General features: G+C 44.8%; 1 protein-coding gene across 1 annotated transcript in view; it reads right to left on the bottom strand.

Annotated features, from left to right (window-relative positions):
- Positions 1–21,308, bottom strand: part of KCNE1 (potassium voltage-gated channel subfamily E regulatory subunit 1) — a 303,471-nt gene extending 282,163 nt beyond the window's left edge. Inside the window, exon 1 of the mRNA XM_069636152.1 lies at positions 21,213–21,308. The gene's annotated coding sequence lies outside the window, so the exon portion shown is untranslated. The remainder of the gene's footprint in view (positions 1–21,212) is intronic.
- Between the last annotated feature and the right edge of the window lie 204 nt (positions 21,309–21,512).

Genomic DNA, 21,512 nt, shown 5'->3' with positions numbered 1-21,512 from the left:
TCTTATCTTCACTTCCTCTGCCTCTTACTCTAGTACTACAAAATCCAATTTTCTTCCTTGGAACACTCCCATCTATTCTTTGACTTAATTCTGCATGATCATGTGTCTCCTATTTTCTCCCCCACTTTCCTTTGTCATTACCTTCGTTACTTCGATTCCTCCGACTTTACACATTCTTTCTCATCTAGCTCTTCCTGTCCTACAGGCTTTGTAGTGCATTTAGCAGACTTTGCCTTTTCCACGTTTAACTCGTTTTTTAATCAACTCTTGACCATTCTTACCCTGCTCGCTCTTTCAAACCTTCTCCCAAACCTCCTCAACCCTGTCTCACTGAGGACGTCTTATTTCTTTGCTCGTCTCATCGTCATGCTGAGCGTAGATGGAAAACACCCCAACTTCTTACTGACCTCCATGCTCTATCTTCTCTATGATCTCCTTATAGCTGGGCTCTTCTTACTGCCAAAAAACTCTATTACTCTAATCTCATTCTTTCATTTTCCCATCACCCTTGGTGTCTTTTTCCAACACGAAATCAACTTCTTTCTCTGCCATCTCCTGACCCCTCACTTAATTCCTCTATCTCCTTCTGACATTGCTACTTTTTTAAAGATAAGGTGCTCTTCTTACAATCTTCTCTTAAGCCCTCTTCTTCTCGCCATGTTCTTTCTTCCTTGTGTGCACCCCTTTCACCTTCTTTTGCCTTTTTATTCTCTTACTAATACAGACGTTGCCAATCTCATCTCTAGAGCTCATACTTCTACTTCTCCTTTAGATCCCATTCCCTCATCACTTATTCCTAAGGTCTTCCACCTTCTTCTCCCTTATCTGACAGTACTTTCACTTTTCAATCTCTCTTTCACCACTTTTACCTCACTATACAAGCACGCAGTCTTTCTTTCGTTAGTAAAAAAGCCTACACTTGACTCCTCAACCCCATCCAACTATCACCCAACTTCTCGTCTACCTTACCTCCCGAAACATCTAGTACAGGCCTTCTATTCCCAACTCTCCCTCTATCTTGATTTTAATTATTTTCCCTCCCCCTTTCAATCTGGTTTCCGTCACCTGTACTAGACTGCGTCTGCTTTACTAGCTTCTCATATTCTCTCCTCTCTGCTCGCAATTCTAAACAATATTCCATCCTTTTTCTTTTGGATCTTTCTGCTGCATTCTACAGTTTTGGTCCCTCTCTTCTTTTGTCCTCGCTCTCCTCCTTTGGAATCACTGGGACTGCCTTAAATTGGTTTAGTTCCTATCTTTCAGATCTCTCTTTCTTGGTTTCTTGGGTTAGTAACCTTTCCTCTCTTGCTCCCTTTCACCAGGGTGTCCCCAAGGCTCTGGCCTAGGCCCACTCCTTTTATCTCTGTACACAGCCCCCCTTTGGTCACATCATTAAACCCTTTGGTCTCTCTTATCACTTTTATGTAGATGACACCCAGATTTTTCACTCTTTCTCTGCCTTTTTCTGAAGCTATCCATAGTAACATCTCTGCCTGTCTATTATATGTTCAATCTTGGATGTATGCACGATTCTTTCACCTCAATCCATCTAAAATAAAAATTCTGTTCTACCCATCCTGCTGTGTTTCTTCTTTCTCCTCCCTCGATCTCCTTTCCCCCATCTTCTATTTCTCTATCTACTTCGGCTTGTAACCTAGGAGTTATATTTGATTGCCTCTATCAGCTCTTCAATGTACGGAACATTTGCTCTCTTCTAACTTTTCATACTACCAACTATCACTCTCCTAATCTTTCAAGAGTTGATAATTTCTCTGCTATTCTCATTGGCGTCCCTGCCCATCTTCTCACTTCTTTAGGTTCAATCTTTAACTCTGCTATGCGCATTCCCTTCCGCCGCTCCCTGTGTGCCTCTTTTTCAAATGCTTTACACCCCATTTCCTAGTTATCTCTTGAGGCCCGCCTATCATTTCATTTCCTTTGCATTGTTTTTAAATGTACACATGGTCTTGCTCCTCCAAATCTATGTTCCCTGGTTTCCTTCTACACTCCTGCTCATCCTCTTTGCTCCCAATCTCTCTTTCTTCTTGAAACTCCCAAAACCACCTCTGCGCCCTCCCGATTTCGTTCTTTTTCTTTACTGGCCTCAACACTTTGGAATTGTTTGCCTCCCTCTATTCGTTCTTCTTCTACCCAGTACTCTTTCTGCTTTTATCTGAAAGTACACCCCTTGACGTCATCTTAATATAACTTTGTGATTATACTACTACGCTTATTATTGTGCCGTCTTTTAAATTGTTCAGGGCTTTGGCGAAAGCGCTTTATAAATTCAATAAATAAAACGAATGAAATGATGTTTCCTCATTGCATCAACCTCAAAAGGATGAGAGTCCTAGAGGACCCACCAGCGTGTGACCTTAAATTAACAAACAGATCTCTGTAGTGGATGCATTAGTCCACTGGGGTAGCAAGATTATTTTCTGTTATCCAAACTTTGTTTTTAGTTATCCAAGAGACTTGTTGCATTCTTCCTACGAATACATCACTTTTTGCTTGGAATGCCACACTCCAGAAAGGGTAGACATTAACAACCAAGACACATAGGCAGTCATTGTCCACCTATGCAAAAAACCAGTGTTAAAACTAGGTGTTAATGGATTACATGTGGTTGGAGCTGTGCAGCGCTTAAAAGGAGGATGCAGGATCCTGGTGGGTGCTAGGTTACCGGGTTGACGCATGCTCCAGACTATGTGACGCAGCTGGGAGTTCTAGTTTTTGTGGTTGCGGCTCCCTGTTGTCGTTACAGGCTCCTGATGGGGAGAAATAAGGTGAAGAAGAGACACGTTCAGGACTCCTCTTCTGGAGCCTCTAGTCCTGATCAGGGGTGGCCTGAAAAAGATGGGAAAAGCTAAAAAGAAGTTAGAACTGAAGTATTCCCTATCCCAGAAGGAGATTAAGGGCCTTATGAAACAGGCCACTAATGAACATGAGGACAGTAGGCAGGCTCTTCTTCCTCCTCCGTGGCAGGCTCTGGCAGGTTCTCACGAAGGAGAAGCTAAGGGGAAATATTTGTACAGGGAGGAGGTAGAGGTGGCCTTGGCCCTGGTATGGGACAGCATGGGGTTTTCCAATCCCATGTCCCCGGAAGGTTCTGCTGAACCAACAATTCAGCAATACAAGCACATGCCGGTGATTGGACTCCCCCTCCTTTCTGATATTAAGTAGAAGATTCTTGCTGAGTCGAAGGAGCCTGAGGGTATCTCTATGCTACATTTTATGACAAAATTGTATCCCCTTAAGAGAACTGAGCCAGTCTTGATGGTAAATGTCAAGGTGGATGACATCTTGGTCAGCCTTGTTGGCAGATCCTCCATGGCAGCAGAGGAAGCAGCGGTATAGGATCCTGTAGACAAGAAATCTAATGCAGCAATGAAGAAAGTACATATGGGGACCATCTCGTTCTCAGGACTAATGTCTATGGGTCTTATATGGCAGGGAGAGACCCCGGGGGGTTTTAATAAGCTCCGAAAAGCTATGGAGTGAGGTACTGACTGTGCTCCGGTATTAGCAAATATGCAGAAGCAAGTGGAACTTTTGACTGACCTAACGTACGATGCCATGGCCACGGGGCGGTTATTGCAGCCAGAAGACACATCCAAGTGCGATATTGGAAGTCGGAGGATTCTCACAAGGTCATTGCTCTCAAGATCCCTTTTGAAGGTAATAAGCTGTTCGGCGACTCCTTGGAGGACAAAGTGCATAAGTTGTTTTGCACTGATTAACATATGGACAAGCTGAGAAAGAAACGTTTGTCCTTCTCCAAACATAAGAGGTTGGGATCCAGAACCTGGAACTTTTCGTCAGGCAGTATAGAGAAACCCTTTCACAGGCGGACTGGATTTTGAACCCAGCCAAAAAAGCAAATTCAAGACTTGGGAGTGGTGGTCTGCAGATGCTTGGCAAATCAGATGGTTCTGAGGGGGTACCCAATAGACTTTGTGCAGTCACGATGGTCCCAAAGGCCATGTTGCATGTCATTTGGGAGCTCTTGCAACAGAGGATTATTGTCGAGGTAACCCGTACCCAGCGGGGTCAGGGGTTCTACCCCATCACCTTTCTGGTCCCAAAGCCATCAGGGAAATTCAGGTTGATCCTAGACCTGAAGGTTTTGAATATGTTTCTCAGGGAGGAGCGGTTCAAGATGGAAACTCTTCAAAATATAATGCCTATGGTATGGAGGGGGGACTGACTGGTGACCCTGGAGCTGCAGGATGCCTATTACCATGTAGCCATAAATTCGCTCCTCAGAAATATCTCAGGTTGTGAAAGGGGGATGGCATTATCAATTCCAGGTTCTCCCCTTTGGGTTGAAAACGCTCCGCAGGGTCTTTACCAAGATAACTGTCCCCTTGGTGGCCCCTTGGTGGCCCATCTTCATCTCCAAGGTATTCATGTCTTCCCATACCTGGACGATTGGCTTATCAGGGGAGCACAGAGGGGTTAGTGATTATGCACCTACAGACTTTGTGCAAGACCATGGATAAGTGAGGCTTTCTGGTGAATTGGAAAACGTCTCCGCTACATCCCTCTCAAGATTTGACCTTCATAGGCACATAGTTTTGCACCAGACAGGAAAAGGTGTTCCTTACCATGGAGAGAGCCTCTCACTTCCAGGCTGCTCTGTCCAGGTTTCTGTTGAAGGGGTGAGCTTCAGTGAGGGAGCTTCTGGTTGTAAAGGGTCAGATTTATGCATGCGTGTTTCTGATCCCCTGTGCTTGGCTTCATCCCAGACCTCTGGTCTGCCATCTCCTCGATCATTGGCTTCTGGTTTCCAATCCTACGAGTATCGTATTCCTGTGACGCAGGAGTGGAGTGAGGATCTGGACTGGTGGCTGCATCTGGGCCATCTCTGGAAGGGGATAGGTCTTGACGCTCCCTCAAGGACCATTCTTGCTACAGATGCCAGCTGCCTTGGTTGGGGGGCCACCCAGGGGATAAGCCCTGTCAAGGGGAAGTGGACCCCAGAGAAGAAACACAGGTCCTCGAACAGGAAGGAATTATTTGCAATTGGCAAGGCCCAGAGGGAGTTTGCTGGGGTGGTGAAGGATCAGGTAGTTCTGGTCAGGAAGGACAATTCCAGAACCCTGGCTTACATCAACAGGCAGGGCGGTTTTGGGTCTGTGTCCCTGAACTCTCTGGCATTAGACGTAGGATCCTGGGCAGAGACTCACCTACAGTCCACAGAGGAAGTCCACATCAGGGGGGGTAGAGAATGTTGTGGTAGACATTCTCAGCATGGTTTTCTATCATCACAGGACCTGTCTCTGATTAAACGGACCTTCTCTGCGATTTGCTGCAGGTTTGGGACCCTCAATATAGACTTATTTACCTCTCCAGCTTTGGCCAAACTGCCTTTGTTCTACTCTTGGTTTCTGTGAAGGGGCGCTTGGGGGATGGATGTTCTAAATCTGGTTTGGGCCCAGGAGCATTTTTACTCCCCCACCCCTCCAATTCCCTTGTTTTTGAGGGTAAGGAAAATCTCAGAGAGCAAGTCCCTGGTGATTCTGGTAGTCCCCTACTGGTCTCGGCTGAGTTGATTTCCCATGCTCTTAGCACTCCGGACCTAGGAGGTGTGGAGGATCCCAAAGTGGCCATGCCCTCTTCAAGCAAACCCGGTAGTAGGAAAACACTGCATACAATGGTCAGCTTGAAGGATGAAAGACATATGTTACAGGGCTTAGGTTTATCGCAGCAGGTGGCAGAGACCATTCGTCAGTCTAAACGGCAGCCACTCTGCGGGCGTATGACAAGCACTGGGTAACATCTTTAAAGTGGTGTGCACTGGGTGGGGTACTCCCACTGGAGTGCAATATTGCAGCCATGCTCCAATTTCTACAGGATGAAATTGAGAAGGAGTTAACAGGTTCTACCCTTTGTGCACAGTGGGCTGCTCTGAAGGCCCTCAGGGCTAAGTCAGAGAGGAAGCTGGACATTGATGGTATGGTGGGTAGGTTTTTGAGGAGTCGGGCATCTGCAGAGCCTCCAACGCACAAAGGCGCACCTCCATCGGGACTGCTTCTGGTGTTGCGATTCTTGCAGGGGGCCCTTTTGAAGCTCTTTCAGGAATCCAGCTTATGTTTTTGACTGTTAAAACAGCCTCTCTCATTGCCATAACATCAGCACGCCGTATAGGTGGCATAGGAGCCCTTCTATTTAAATGTCTTTTCCTTACCGTTAGGCCTGATTTCTTAATCTTGAAATGTGACCCCAGCAACGAGATACGCTTATATTTGCAATTGTACCAAAGTGATACAAACAAATGTGGCTGTTACATAAAAGGGGGAATGAGGAGGATGAAGTGTACATCCTACCGAGCGATTATAAGGACATAGAGTAAGCAATCCAAGAGTGTAAGCTTGATTCAGTCTTCTGTCCAAAAGTTGTGTCGAAATTCCTATTTTGGATCATAAATGCCCCAACAAAGTCTATATTAACTCAAATGTTTCCTATGGGAGAAGTGCCTGGGTTCACTACTGATAACCCCACACACCCCACACACCAGGTCCACGTACCCTGGAACAGAATGGCGTTACTGTCTTTTACTAAAGATTACCCAGAGATCAGGCAAAAGCCTGAGCAGTGGAATACCCAGACCGATTGCGTCTTAAAAACAGGTCCACTAATGCTTGATATGATATAATATATGATATGGCATTTATAACGCGCCTATACACAAGTGTTTCATGGCACGACGAGGCAAGGGGGGGGGACAAGGGGAGGACAGACAACGATCCTACTAGGCCAAGTGTCATTCAGATTGTGCAAGTGCATGCGAAGGGGGGAAAAGGAAATGTGGTTATATAGATCAACTGTTCTCATGTATACTCCCAGCAGATATATGGCGCCAGTGCAGAACGCAAGACAGTTTAGATCCTGTTATAAAGTTGGATGAGCTGATTGTGGCAGAGAGCGAAAGAGGGAATACTGGGGAACTGTCCAAAGAAATAGTAGCTCTTCCAGCACTACTGAAAACACGTATCCAGCAAGTGGATCCCAAAGGTGGCTTACCTCCTTCCTCACAAATCGAACCGAAAGAGCATACTTACCACCTTTCACCTCAAACACCAAAAACATCTCCTGCAGAGTTTCCTGTGGAGTATGTTCAAATAGGTATAAACAGTCCCTATAATAACATCCCACTCTACTTAGTTTCCTGTGGATCCAGCCCCTCATCCCTAATCTTCAACATCTACATGTTCCCCTGATGAACATCATTCGAACCCATGGACTGACCACCTACAACTACGCAGACAACACACAACTGATTGTGAAGATGACCATGACCCAGGAACTGAACAACAGCCTCAACAATTGTCTCAAAGACATCTGCAATTGGATGACAATGAACAACCTCGAACTGAAACCGGACAAATCGGAGATAATGGTCTCACCCCCAGAAAGCAACACAAACAGTCCACAACTTGACTAGCCGACAAGCATGGGAAAACAACCAGAAATTTCCAATGTGGTAAATAACCGAGGAATACTCATGGACAACGAACTATCCCTGGAACCGCAAGTCAACGCAATCACTAAAAAGTGTTTCTATCTCCTGAGGCTCCTCTGGGAGGTTGCTCCCATACTTCTCTTTTCCACACAGAACCCTTACAATCATATCCCTGATATTAACAAGAATTGACTACACCAGCAGTCTCTATCTAGGAATGCTGGAAAGGCTCACCAAAAAACTCCAATGGGTCCAAAACAATGCAGCCAGGATTCTCCAGAGACCACACGACTCCAACTTTGGGACTCCTAAATTGGTTACCGATAAAAAAAGCATCACATCCAAAGCCCTTTGCATTGCCCATAAATCCTTACACAGACAATAAGATGAATTCCCCCAGTTCAAGATCAGCTGCAACCAGCCAAGAAGGGACCTAAGCAACGACCTACAAATAGAGACAAAATAATATTGAAAGAGGAAATTCGGAAGAACAGCATTCTTAGGCCTAATTGCTAACCTATGGAACACTATGCCCAAAGAAATTAGAACCATAGAAGACCACTTCACCTTCAGGAAATGACTAAAAGCATGGTTATTCAACATCCAATGACAAGCACAAAGAGACAGCGGCAGCAAAAAATTGAGGACTGAAAGAAACACACTAAGGGACGTGGTCACAGATAACAGCAGCGAAAACAGCAGCGAAATCAAAAAGGACCAAAAAGACACTCCCGTACCCCCCAGGCATGCACCACAGCTAGAAAGATCGGCAAAGAGGGGCCTGCCCCAGAGGAGACACATTCAGGAAAGACACCCCATGCTCAAATCTATGCATTCAGGAAAGCCCAACCATATAACGCATTACATTTATCCTCAATTTATTGGAAACCAGCCATGCATCCATTCAGAAGCACAATTACTCCAAATAATCCCTTCTGAGTAAAAAATAACATACACAGTGCAACTGACCCTTCGCCCTTGAAAAATAGTGGGGAAAGTTAGCCTCCATGCTTGGAGAGGAGGCAGGGCTGGCCGACGGACCACAAGCAGGAGTGTTGGAAGGTACTGTCAAGCGGCAACCAAAGACAAACTTCTGATGCACTATCAAAACCAACCGATGTACTAACCAAACCCCCCTTATCCTGCTCTGACAACATAACCTATGTGCACACTATACACGATGATGGGCTAGCCACACTACACATAGACACACCTGGCATTAAACAAGCCATCACAATCAACTATCTCTCTGAGACTGTGGACATAACCATAGACCGTACATATCAATGCACATAATCCATAAATCCATCCACACTAGACACAAACGCACACCAAGACAACTCAATCGAACACCTAATAGACATTGCGACACTACATCCCCTTATGAATACAACTGACCAGTGGGCATGAACGTACCTCCGCCCTATCCTCATATGACCTACAGCCCCAATGTAAACGTTACCACACATCCAAGGCATTGAGTCTGGCCCCCTACAGTTACAACAAACCAGGCCTCTCAAACAACTCCCACACACAAGACAATGCACACAGGCGCCGGATTCTCCTGGTTCTGAACCTATCCTATCATCTTATCCCCAATAACATACCCCATCCTCTTCTCTGGCAGAGCCACGTGAGCGCCTGGAGACTGCCCTTGGGTAGTAGCGGCACCGGCTATAAATCAACCTAACATAACAATTTGTGAACTATTGAGCATAGGATAAGTACCAGAATAAACTGTGATGAATGTATAACAGGGATACAGCAGCAGAGGCAAACTGCAGTTCATGCTGTTCTCCAAGGAGCATTACACACAATAGGAGGTGACAACCAGTGCTGGTGATTGGGCCCGATTTTCAAAATGGCTCTCTCCAGATAACCATTTACACACTTCAAGGGTTTTGATGATGGTTTTAGCTTGGTTTTGCAGCGGAAGCCGGGAATCGAACACACATCCTCCGAGGGGCGTAGGAGACTCACACAATCTGGGGGGGACAGGGGACACCTTTGGGACTTTGCTAAAGACACAACATAACCCAATTCAAACCGCCAGAGGGTCGAGTGCCAGTCCTTAAAGCATGTTAAATATGTGTTTGTTCTTAAAAAAAAACAGTTTTAAAAACACATTCACGCTTCCAATAAATTGCAGATTTCTCACCAACAGTACAAAAGCTCATTATAAACACATTTTCAGCAAAACAGTGTTAGAGATCAAATATTTGTGGACTTCTAAAACTAACTTTCAAGCATTTGCAATCTTACAGCAGGGGTTTTTAACTAAGCAAAGTACTATTAATCTTTTGAAGCTCTCAGTGTAACTGTTGTAAGGGGGCTTTGATATTTCTTTTTTGTGCCTTTTTACATCCTTTAGATTCCCAAGCAAATCATGTTGCTATTGCTTGTATTTCTACCAGATGCATAATATCTTTATGTATTGCAGAACATTATAATTCTGATGGTCTTGAACAACAATATAATTGAGATGGTCTTGAACACAGTCAGGTTTTCAGTCATTGCAAAACACTAACACTTCTCTCAGCCTTACAGAAAGGAACTGGAACAGTTAGGCTTCACCTGTGCAAAGAAAGCTCTTTGTCTGGGAAGATTCCTTAAAAACATATCTACCCGTTTTGGGACTGAAAAATACTTGTGGATGCTTGATAAAATGATGAATTGTGCAGAGAGGAGGCCATATTTATTTTAATTTTATTTTTTTATTTGTTTTAGTTGAAATAAATCAACCTTTCAAATATAACATACAAATACATGAAAAATAATTTTGGAATTTAAAACAAACAAAGCTTTTTTTCAATGACTCAGCCGTTACTAATCAAAGATAAAATATTCTCATACAAAACTACACCATAATGTAAAGAGAACATAAAAGGAAGATTTAGAAGAAATAACAAGAATTGTAGATCACAGATTATGACAATAGAAGAATTCAAAGTGATGAGTAATGTCACTTAATCTCTAAATTTAAACTTATTAGAAAATGTACAGTAGCAATCTGTAGTGGTAAGTATCCGGAGCCTAATATTAAAGCCCAGGTCACGTCTTGAGGGGGCAAGACAGAGGTAATTACAATGTCTAGAATAATGAATTTCTCGCCTAGACCAGAGGGTTTTGCATTCTATGATGAGTTGCACCAAGGTTTCACGAGTGTCCATCGACATGCAATAGCGGCAAAAGTTCATGGAGGTACTCAACAGTCTCCTTTTAACTTGTAAATCTCGGATGACCCAAAGGTTAAACAGTAATCTTAAAAATAGGAGGGCATATTTGATTACCGGGTATTTAATATATCATTTCAGTGCTTCTCCCTGGTTAGTGAAAGAAGGGGAAAATGGGGGAGGGTGAAAGAAGGGAGTAGTGGACAGGTGGATAGTTGCCGAGAGTAGTGGAAAAAAGATGATCAGGAAGGAGGAGCATTTAAGAGGGAGAAAGCGGTATAGATAATGTCCAAAAAAAAGGTTGGTAGATGAAATTACTCATTTGGCTATTACCATACCTGCTGCAACATTTTAGACTCCACTTAGAGCAAGCACTGGCAAAGCAAATAGTGTTAGCCTGACGTATAAGCATTTTATATGCATTGGTGTAAATCTCCAGGTACCTATGATAATTACCAGCTATTCCATCATAGGCCCATAAAGTACCACCGTTTGTCAGGTATGGGCATGATGTGCTCTGGTACTCGCACCATGCACCATATATTTCTACCCTGTACCAAGTAATGCAATCAAAAGCCCAAGTACTTACAATTGCAATGTTTTCTGATCAGAATCCAAGGTACTTATACCATCACCAGGTATTGGCATCAATACATCAGGTTCAGACACAATTACCATCTAATGCCTAGGTACTCAATTGATTATCAAGGCTATGCAAAATTAGCATAGTATAGCCAGTGTCCACGATGCCCAGTTAGACGGCAGTGCCAGATTCCATTATGTCCATTTAGCAAAGAGGTTACTGGCTACATTATGCCCATTTAGCATAGCAGTGCAATATTCTATTTACTAAATTATGATGTTAATGCAAGGTTACATTACATCTACTTAGCACAAAAAGGCTAGATACCAATATGCTGACTTATCATATGCAATGGCAGATTAAAATATGCCCAACTAGCACAGTGATGCCATCTTAAATTATGTGTAGTTTTCACAGTAGAGCAAGATAGCATTATGAACACTAGCACTGTAAGCCCAGACTTCAGTATGCTTGGATAGCACTGCACTTCTGCATATTCTGTAGGGGCTGTATGCTTGTGGTGTAGTTGGATGTATGTGTGTGGTGTTGGAGCAGCTGGAGTGTGCAGTGCAGTGCTCGGGTACTGTATCCATAGTAGGGTCGTGTATGTGCATTGCTATGCTGGGGGCAGTGTGAAGTGTTGTGTTGGAATGGGGGGGGGGGGGGGGGGTGTGTGTGTGTGTGTGTGTGTGTGTGTGTGTGTGTGTGTGTGTGTGTGTGTGTGTGTGTGTGTGTGTGTGTGTGTGTGTGTGTGTGTGTGTGTGTGTGTGTGTGTGTGTGTGTGTGTGTGTGTGTGTGTGTGTGTGTGTGTGTGTGTGTGTGTGTGTGTGTGTGTGTGTGTGTGTGTGTGTGTGTGTGTGTGTGTGTGTGTGTGTGTGTGTGTGTGTGTGTGTGTGTGTGTGTGTGTGTGTGTGTGCGCGCGCACAGTGTAGTGATGTATACGTGCAAGGTTGGGCGGTGTGGGCTTACAGTGCAGTGGGATGGTGTTTATGCACAGTGCTGTGTTGCGTTAAACTCAGGGTTGTGTGGTATGGGTGGGCAGTATGTGTATACTCCGTGATGGGCAGTGCTGTCTATGTAATTCTGGCATGTTTATTGCCAAAGCGTACTTGGGCACGTGCTGTGCGTGCTTCATAGTTGGCAATTAAAGGAGTTTCTTAATGTTGACCACATCTCAGAATGTATGTACTTTCAATGTACCTAATTAATCAAAAAGAAATGCATTCAAATGTTATTCTAACACTTTTTTAATATGTTCTACTTTGCCAACTCTCAGCCAAAATGAAAAACAAGCATTGGCAAATGCCAACAGTTTGGGCATTTGTGTAGGCATTGGAAAGGCACTTGCCAGGCACTGCTGTAGTGATATTAACTGGCCATTGATGACAGCAGGTGCAAAAGTGTGAGACTACCTGGGCATCTAATAGTAGTGCTTGACACATGCCAAACACGTATACAGAAGCCAAAATTGGTGGCTTTGCCAATGCTTGTTTTTCATAGGACTTCAATGAAGGACATCCATAGTGCTTACAATTCGAGTGGCTGAAGGCAAACTTGGTTAAGACATATTTATTGCATTAGTTACACGTTTAAAGCTCCAATTAAGTAATTAACTCTCAGAAGACTGCTTTAAAAACACATTGGCAGGCACTTTGAGTGCAAAGTTTTGATGGTAAGGCTTGATTAAAGCAAGCTCAAAGAGTTTCTGTGAGGAGGTGTTTCGGGTGGGAAGGGCAGGAACTGGGTGGAAATGGCCATAGAGATTAGCGTGGCCATGGGCAGTCAATGGGAGGGCAAATAACCAAACAGTACCTACAACCTTTGTGTCCCTCTGCATATGCCATTTCTCTCTAGCTGTACTCTCATGCAATAGTTGTGGCTTATAGGTGGTGCAAGACCAAGGGTGGATTATTAGAAAAATTCAATGGGTCAGATTCTCAAAACCTTTTTGACGCACGTGAGATGTGCTAGCGCATCTCCTCACTTGAGCCAAATAAAGGAGAAGCGCAATTCACAAGGTTCATCTGAATGAGTGCAACCTAGATGCACTCATTCAGATGCCCTTCTCCCCCCCCCTTTGCGCATTTGTGCAAATAACAGGGAATTTCAAGTTATTTAAATGCCCTGGAATGAGTGTCATCCACCTCCGCCTTTGGAAGAAGCACAATGGGGAGGCACAAGTCATGACAGAGTCATTTCTCACTTTGGCATGACCGCTTATTTTAAATGTGACAGCCCTGGAAATCCTCAAAAAAGGCACAGAGGATCTAGACAAACACAAAGAAGCAACCAACCCCAGCAAACTAGTAGATAACCCACACACATCACCCACACTGGACATCCAAGAAAAGCATCCAACAAAGAGTCCTCCAAAGCACACATGCTACACTGCAGCCTGCTTAACGTACGATCTATGGCAAAACACCAAACAGAAATGTACGACCTCGTTATCGAAGGCGGCATTGACGCCCTCTTCCTCACAGAAACATGGCTATCAGACAACTATAAAGTAATCGCTCATGGAGCTATACCCGGTAACTATAAACAAATACAATCAAACAGAGAAGGCAGATGAGGAGTAGGAATTGCCATGGCAGACAAAAATCAAATCAGCTCCACACATTTACCTTCAACAGACATAAAAAACTGAGAATCACTCTTAGTCAACCTCAAACTCAGAGAACAATCCAACATACTCTTCCCTACTCTTTCTTCTTATCTAGCGACTGCCCACCTACAACCCTAACTTCGTCCTCAAAATTCACTCATGCCATAGTCAGCATAGCCATAAATCATGACAACATAATACTTCTTGGAAATTTCTACATTTGGTTTGAAAGAGAAACCGAAACCAAAACTAACTCCATCAGCACACTTCTGGAAATTTTCCATCTCAAACAAATGGTGAATGGACCCACCCACAGAGCTGGACACACCTTTGACGCCATATTCTTCAGGGATGGACTCTCCACTACTGCCCCACTGGTACCAACCATCTGGAGGGACCATCATATGATCCCTTTCACCGTTAGAACACCAACCCGTACAATACCCACAAATATAAAGCAATGGATGACAAACAAAAAGAAACTGGAAAAGGCTTGATCAAGAAACACTAACCCAACTATTAGAAACCACCAAACCCGATTCCTCTGAAATACATGAAACACCACCAGACACTGTTGAGAACCTACGCAACTCGATCACAGATACAGTAGTCCATTTGACACCCTTAAAAACGTTCAAACCCACACCAAAAAAATTTACTGGTCAGATGGTTCACAGAGGAACTGTGAGAACTCAAGAAAATAACCCGTAAACTAGAAAAGACGTGAATAAAAACTGCAAACAACTGGACAAATAACTACCAAATACAAATGAATCTATACAGATTGGCAGTCTTCAAAGCTAAGAATGCACATTACGCTGCACGAATCCAATCGGAAACAAACCCCCAAATGGAAATGTACAAAATTATCAAGGATATATAAAACCCAACCTCATGCAGTTACAACACTGTACCCTCGCAAATACTATGTGAGAGTATTCCAGACCACCTTGGGGTAAAACTATGCTCAATCCAGCAAGCCATTGAGGCATCCAGGAGGACCACTATCAACAGAAAACACATCTCCAATATCCAGTTCAATATTCACCCAATCACTGGCAAACACCGTGCTGTAGGGCCCCTCAAACCTGCTGCCACGTGTCCTGGGGGGGCACTTGGACTTCAAAAAGAAATAGTTTGTTTTTTTTAAAAGTCACTCTGCCTTTATGAAGAAATGATTTCCGAACAGAAATTATTTCTTCATAAAGGCAGAGTAACTTCAACAAAAATAAAAATTATTTTTGAAGTTTGATGGCTCCCCACACCACATGACATGGAAGCCTGTAGGCAAAAATCACCTAATACCAACCAAGGAGAAACTTAAGTTCTAGCACTGACCTCCAAAAAGAAACAAAACACTATGAGAAAACTAAACACAGAGTAACTCTTTTCTCCATTTTCAAAGCCAAACTATGCGATCCGAAGGAAATGAGGATGACGGAAGACCACCTAATCTTCTGGAAATTTCTTAGAACTTGATTATTCAACTTGCTGAGATAAAAAAAGATGAACAACTATACAATGATCACCTTCATGGGCAGGCCATTTCTACCTCATACAATGTCCAGACCATGGGCAGGCTCTTCCAACCCCATACAATGCCCAAACCACATCCACAAAGGCATTGGAACTCTAGCCTCAAGGGACAGAACTGCAAGGAACCCTACAACTGAACACTCCTCAATTCTCGGACCAATGTTTCAAGAAATCCGCACACAAGTTTGCATAACGGGTCAGGAGGAACAAGGAAACCAAATATCCCCTCTAGATAATTACCCACCACAGTGACAGCTAACAGTCCCCAACACAATATTTTCTACCATATTAATCTATTTCCTTCCCTGTAGTCTCGTCCCGCCAATTCAATTCTAACCTCAAGCCAATGTAAAGGTGAATGCCTTGCAAAGGAAAACAATAGCATAGCTGCACAATATCCAGATACCACCCAACATCCTACTAACCACTTCCTATTCTCTACCACCCACAGTCACCACACACTTACCACCCATGCCCAGATGGCTAAGGAACCACCCTGCTAAACACCCAAAACTGCACATCACTCTCAAACCAACTCACAAACCCCAATAGTCTCCAACACTCAACAACACAAACAATGTACCCTGCCATCTGGAAACAATAAGCATGCAGTGTACAAAACAAAACACACCCAGAAAGCACACATGCACAGACTCTAGTTGCTCCTGGTTCTGCATGCATCAACCCACCCCACTTTACCTTACAGATCCACGAGATCCCCTACATACCATGGAAATGGCAGCAGTGCACAGTATAAAAAGCTTAACATAACATACCATCTCCATCCTTCAAACAGGAATGGAAATGCTTTTTTTTCACTTCTAGGCATTTCGCAGAGATGGGCGCTTTAATGACCCATCTTGGTGAAATGTGCATGCAGCAATCACATGGTTGCTGGGAACCGGTCATACATTAGTGTTGGGAGCACGCTAATGTATGCAAGGGGGCTCGACAAAAATGCTCAGATCACTTGGTGAATAAGGTGATCTGAGCCATTCCGAAAGCAGCAAAATTAAATTGAGTTAATTTGCTGCGCTCCTTTCATTTGTGCTGTTCTTTGACAATCTGGCCCAATGTCTGACTATACTATCCCATGAGCAAATACGATTCAATATTTCTCCTTGTTGGAGAAGGAAACCTCAATGGTTGAATTCTTTGCTAAACTCTGTTTATTAGTAGATGACATTTGCATAGACATATTTAATTAGAAAGGCTTTAATAAATTACAGTTACATACATTGTATTTTATAATACTTGTTTTACTCTGAACTATACAAGGTAAATGTTACTTTGTGGACTTAATACCCAAATCTTTTCACTGTCTTTGAAAAGATACTCTGCATATCATCATTGATGTCTGGGATTTTCCCTGCAGCCTCTTACATAAAGGGGGCAGGGGTTGTGACAGCTGGGCATCCACTCACCCCCTACTCTACTGATAAAATAACCTTACTTTTGCCCCTTAAGTAACCCCCTCTAATAGGAGGAGAAGCCCTGCTAACCCACGTTACCGGACCAACTTGACTTCCTGCTCCCTTGCGCAGCCCCTTGCAATATGAGAGGCTCTCCCAGTCTACATATACTTGCCAAATTGTCTTAATTGTTGCCTGATGTAGCCCCTTGTATCTAGAGGTGAGGCTTTCCTAGCCGGTATATTTGAGTGTCATTATTGAACTGTATACTTTGTCATTACCGAAAGTGACCCTCCTAGTCCTGCGTTGAGACTGAACCCTACCTACAAGTAAGTACCTTATGTGACCCTCCCAGCCTTGCGCTGTTACTGAACTGCATCTATATGTATCTACCTAATGTGACCAACCAAGCTCTGCGTTGGGACTGAACTGTACCTATATGTAGCTAACCAATATGACCCATCCAGCCTTGCGCTGTGACTGAACTGTACCTATATGTAACTACCCAATATGACCCATCCAGCCTTGCGCTGTGACTGAACTGCTTCTATATGCAACTACCTAATGTGACCTGCCCAGCTCTGCGTTGGGACTGAACTGTACCTATATGGAACTACCCAATATGACCAATCCAGCCTTGCGCTGTGACTGAACTGCTTCTATATGCAACTACCTAATGTGACCTGCCCAGCTCTGCGTTGGGACTGTACTGTACCTATATGGAACTACCCAATATGACCAATCCAGCCTTGCGCTGTGACTGAACTGCTTCTATATGCAACTACCTAATGTGACCTGCCCAGCTCTGCGTTGGGACTGAACTGTACCTATATGGAACTACCCAATATGACCCATCCAGCCGTGCGCTGTGACTGAACTGCTACTATATGCAACTACCTAATGTGACCTGCCCAGCTCTGCGTTGGGACTGAACTGTACCTATATGGAACTACCCAATATGACCAATCCAGCCTTGCGCTGTGACTGAACGGCTTCTATATGCAACTACCTAATGTGACCTGCCCAGCTCTGCGTTGGGACTGAACTGTACCTATATGGAACTACCCAATATGACCCATCCAGCCGTGCGCTGTGACTGAACTGCTACTATATGCAACTACCTAATGTGACCTGCCCAGCTCTGCGTTGGGACTGAACTGTACCTATATGGTACTACCCAATATGACCAATCCAGCCTTGCGCTGTGACTGAACGGCTTCTATATGCAACTACCTAATGTGACCTGCCCAGCTCTGCGTTGGGACTGAACTGTACCTATATGGAACTACCCAATATGACCCATCCAGCCGTGCGCTGTGACTGAACTGCTACTATATGCAACTACCTAATGTGACCTGCCCAGCTCTGAGTTGGGACTGAACTGTACCTATATGGAACTAACCAATATGACCAATCCAGCTTTGCGCTGTGACTGAACGGCTTCTATATGCAACTACCTAATGTGACCTGCCCAGCTCTGCGTTGGGACTGAACTGTACCTATGTGCAGCTATCTAATGTGACCCATCCAGCCGTGCGCTGTGACTGAACTGCTACTATATGCAACTACCTAATGTGACCTGCCCAGCTCTGCGTTGGGACTGAACTGTACCTATATGGAACTAACCAATATGACCAATCCAGCTTTGCGCTGTGACTGAACGGCTTCTATATGCAACTACCTAATGTGACCTGCCCAGCTCTGCGTTGGAACTGAACTGTACCTATATGGAACTACCCAATATGACCCATCCAGCCGTGCGCTGTGACTGAACTGCTACTATATGCAACTACCTAATGTGACCTGCCCAGCTCTGCATTGGGACTGAACTGTACCTATATGGAACTACCCAATATGACCCATCCAGCCGTGCGCTGTGACTGAACTGCTACTATATGCAACTACCTAATGTGACCAACACAGCTCTGCGTTGGGACTGAACTGTACCTATGTGCAGCTATCTAATGTGACCCATCCATCCGTGCGCTGTGACTGAACTGCTTCTATATGCAACTACCTAATGTGACCTGCCCAGCTCTGCGTTGGGACTGAAGTGTACCTATATGTAACTACCTAATTGTGATCCACCCAGCCTAGTGCTGTGATCAAATTGTACCACCTGTAACTTCCAAAGTTGAATATGCACTTTCTGTAACTAGTGCCTAGATACTTCCGAGTTTTGTGCACTGAAATAAATGTAAAATATAAAGAAATACATAAAGAAATACTGAGCAGTTCATTGCAAGGTAAGCAGTGGCTGTATATATTTCAAACATTTGAAATAAGAAAGGCACATTTCCCAAAAGATGCCCTGCACTGCAATTGGAAAAATAAAGAGCCCTTCTTTCCCCTTGCTCCAGATTGTGGGGGGGGATAAATCATATTGTATCCCCCCTGCTTAAAATTGTGGGGGGGGATTTATCCCCCCTGTCCCCTCCAATGTCCTACGCCCATGCGTCCTCGAGAACGAAAGTCGGGAGACTTACAGACTGGTCAGGAGGACACATGTGAATATGCTGGCTTGTGATGTGGCACTCTGCAGGAAATATGTAAGCAAGCTTTGTAGATTTGAAAGGCCTCACCCTTTACACATTGCTGGCATAAACATTGGAAAGACTCCTCCTGTATTGTGTTATTTTACAGGTGCTAATTAATGAATCTCCTGAAATGGAAATATTTTATGGGCTTTGAAAAACTGCTAACGTGGGACCACCCCATATCCGTGCCAACCCATCATCAAAGACTGCGCAGACACCCTGGCTACTTTCCTAACAGCCTTCGTCAATGCCTCCTTTACCACAGGGAGAGTCCCCTCATGCCTAAAGGAAGCATGGGCCCGACCTCTCACAAAAAAAAAACACACTTGACCCCACCTCCCCTAATAACTACCCCCCCATCACCACAGTCCCTTTCCTCCTCAAGATTCTAGACAAAGCAGCCTACCTGCAGGTCCAGCACTTCCTTGACGAGCAGAACCTCCTTGGACTGAGACAATCCAGCTTTCGCCCCAGGCACGGGACAGAGACCGCCCTACTCGACCTCAAAAACCAAATGGACGACGCAAGGGACCAAGGCAAACCTGTCCTGCTCCTTCTCCTGGATCTGTCGGCAGCCTTTGATCTTGTAGACCACGACATCCTCTGCCACCACCTCTCCTCCACAGCCAACTTCTCCCAAGAAGCCACCACATGGATCACCTCCTTCCTCCAAGACAGGACCATGCAGGTCTTCTCTGACCTAGCCACGGCATCACCCTCCATCATGCTATGTGGTGTGCCCCAAGGGTCCTGCCTCTCCCCCACCCTCTATAACATCTTCACCCGCCCCCTCTTCCTCATCCTTGACGCCATAGGCATCTCTTACACCAACTACGCCGACGATACACAGATCCTTCTCCCACTGACAGGCGACTATGACACGGACTGTGCTACTCTCAACAACATCTACAACACAATCCAAATGTGGATGGCTATCTAGGGCCTCTGCCTTAACTCTGACAAAACTGAGCTCCTACTCGTAGGCTCCCCTGACACCCTCAAGAAACTTAACGCCCAGTTCAGTCACTTTACCATTGACTCAATCAGAATCCCAGTACTAGACACGGTAAAAACAGTAGGTGTCTACTTAGACTCCAACGTATCCATGACCAGACAAGTAAATGCCATCGCCTCCTCTGCTGCTGACCATGCAAAACTCCTCAACGCGATCAGACCTTATCTGTCAAAAGACACTTGCACTAACATAGCCAGGGCCATTACTGGCTCGCGGCTGGATTACTGCAATGTTCTTTTCCTAGGGACCTCCAATACAAACCTTGAGAAGCTTCAAGTAATACAAAACAGTGCCCTGCGTGCTGCACAAGGCATTGCTAAGAGAGAGCACATCACTGCTGCCAAAAAAGTGTCCCACTTGCTCCCCATAAAGGAAAGGATCCTGTTCAAAGCACTAAGCATCACCCACAAATGCGTCCATCTCGCCACCCCAGTGTACCTATCCCAGAGGATCCACCCGGTCTCCTCCACAAGACCCACTAGGTCACCCTATGCCAACATGCTCTCAGTACCCAGGGTAAAAAGAGCAAGAGCAGGGGGCTCCAGCTTCCCGTACCTCGCTGCCTCACACTGGAACACCCTTCCTACCTCCCTGCGCTCTGAACCCTCACTGACTGCTTTTCGTAAAGCCATGAAAACTACCCTATTCACCTAACCAACACCATATGTCCAAGCCCTCATGAATATCATGTATGATGTATTAGGTTGTATGATACCACCGATAGCTGATCACAGGTCACCGCCTCACTGTAACCCAATGCACAACCTGTACCCATTGTAACTAAGTCTCCTTACAAGTAACAGTGCCACAATGCCCCTGGGCTGCCTGTGCGCTATATAAATGTAATAAATAAATAAAACCCCCCCATCCCCGAACACCGTACCGCGCCGTCGCTGGTGGGATCCCACAGTTAATCCTTTTCATTTCCAGCACTGGTGACAACAGCCCACGGCAAAGGTCTCGTGAGATAACCTGTTGAGAAGGTATAGCTGCGAAGAGCGCGGCAGGCACGTGCTCACATGTTTGTTTAATGCAGACAGGATGTCCAGCACAGCAAACCTAGCTCTCCACAGACCACAATTAAGTTTAGTATTGACTCTACAGGGACATTCCGGCTCCACCAGCGCTTCATTAAAGACAGCACTTTCCCAGTAGTCCGAGTCTGCCACGCATGCGCAATTAA

The sequence above is a fragment of the Ambystoma mexicanum genome, chromosome 7p (assembly GCF_040938575.1).
Source record: "Ambystoma mexicanum isolate Mex_15411 chromosome 7p, UKY_AmexF1_1, whole genome shotgun sequence".
NCBI classification, from domain to species: Eukaryota; Metazoa; Chordata; class Amphibia; order Caudata; family Ambystomatidae; genus Ambystoma; species Ambystoma mexicanum.
Note: the sequence above shows the minus strand (reverse complement) of the source record. Positions and strands in the feature narration are given on the sequence as shown.